At 41.1% G+C, this 1899-nt stretch overlaps 1 protein-coding gene across 1 annotated transcript in view; it reads left to right on the forward strand.

Annotated features, from left to right (window-relative positions):
* The window catches only part of BCAS1 (breast carcinoma amplified sequence 1), a gene marked incomplete at its 3' end in the record, with an annotated part of 32167 nt that overhangs the window by 23794 nt on the left and 6474 nt on the right, over positions 1 to 1899 (forward strand). The gene's annotated exons all lie outside the window — the stretch shown is intronic.

Here is a 1899-nt window from a genome sequence, read left to right on the forward strand (position 1 = left end):
GGAATGTTGTTCTCTGTCTATTCAATTCCTCTGTTAAAAAATCCCACAGAAATTATAGCATTCTTTACCAATTTATATCATTAATAGAGATGCAGCTACAAAAACCTGTTTCATTTTTATGAGAACTGTTCACTTTAGGTTTTATAAAGGTTTGAAAACCTGGAATCTGAAAATCTGGTGGGTCTATTCTTACTCAATAGAAAAAGTTTCATACCAGAGTGGATCAGTCTTTGGGCTTGGGGACTGAGACTGATTGCTTGGGAAGACACGTTTTTTCTCAAGTTAAATAATGATTTTAACTAAAATTAGGACTAACTTTGAAAACACGGTACCTGTCTCCATGACCCTTATGGTTTATAAGCTGAAGGCTTATTCTTTTCTTGTTTCATTTAAGAGAAGAGCTGTATTAAACTTTACTGAATCACTGAATGTTAAATAACTGCTTTCCTGGGCTTCTGTTCAAGTTCAAATCCCAGAAATGAACTGCTTCCAAACATACAGATGCTGACTGAGCAACTAGCCCCACAGCTTCTTTAGCTGTATTTTCCCTACTCAACAGCATTACTGGAGATACAGTTTGGGTATGTTACTTACATTTTAAGAAAGGAAGTTATTTAGCTATTTAGAGTAAACATGTTTGAAAACAGTCTAAGCTTGAGACATTTGTTACTTGGGACTTAATTTCCTGTGGAACTGGGCAAATCAGGTATGTAGAATGAGAGGAAAGTTGTGAAGAAGAGGGAGAGGGAAGGGCTTTATATAGTTGTGATTGCTACAGAAACCTCCTCCTCTAATTTAGTCTGGCTTATTTGAAAATGGGGATGGGAAGCAGGACGTATACTGAACACCAGGATGAAGTAAGAAAAAAAGAGGCCTTCTGGCAGACAGTTGCATGCAATTTCGGTGTAAAGTTGAGAGCAATAAATCTGATCTGAAGTTCAGTAATTTTATAATGAAGTAACAAGGTCTTTTGTGTTTGAAAAAGAAAAAGCATATGAGAAAGGAACATTTTCCCGTGAAAATAATTCCTGTGAAGAAGAAATTGGTGGTGATAGTTGGTTTAAAAATATCAAATCTGATAAAGTTTTGGTAGGATTTCAGAACTTTACTTTGAAAGATGGATATAAACTAATCCAGTTATAGATATTTTACTGTTCCATATAATGTAGGTTTTGCCCACAGTGAATATCAGCTGCTTGCATCAGTGGAAAGTGTTGTAGAGAACTCTCTACAACTCCGTAGGTTTTGGTTACTACCAAAACTATTAAGGACTAGTTAAATCATTTATGCAAATGTACTGAATCACAATAGTACGTGAAATCTGAAACTGGCAAAATAAGCCCATTTCAGAGTCATTAGAACTTCTTGGCTCTGGAGTTGTGCTAAGTTCAAATATTTTTGCAAGTTTTCTGGAGTAAATTTCTGCAATAGAGAAACTGAATTTGGTCTTCACAATGTGTGCTTGCAGCCCAGAAACCAACTGTGTACTGGGCTGCATCCCTAGAGCATGAGCAGCAGGTCATGGAGGGGACTCTTCCCCTCTGCTGCACTCTGGGGAGAGCCCCCCTGCAGTCCTGATCCAACTCTGGGGCATCAGCACAAGAGGGATGTGGAGCTGCTGGAGCAAGTCCAGAGGAGGCCATGGAGCTGCTGCGAGGGCTGGAGCAGCTCTGCTCTGGAGCCAGGCTGAGAGAGCTGGGCTGGGTCAGCCTGGAGAAGAGAAGGCTCCTTAAGGGGAGACCTTAGAGCAGCTCCCAGTGCCTAAAGGGGCTACAGGAAACCTGGAAAGGGGCTTTGGACAAGGGCCTGTAGGGACAGGACAGGGGGCAATGGCTTGAACCTGCCAGAGGGGAGATTGAGATGAGCTCTGAGGCAGAAGCTCTTCCCTGTGAGGGTGCT

Source organism: Nestor notabilis, unplaced genomic scaffold, assembly GCF_000696875.1.
Source record: "Nestor notabilis isolate BGI_N333 unplaced genomic scaffold, ASM69687v1 scaffold18611, whole genome shotgun sequence".
NCBI lineage: Eukaryota > Metazoa > Chordata > Aves > Psittaciformes > Psittacidae > Nestor > Nestor notabilis.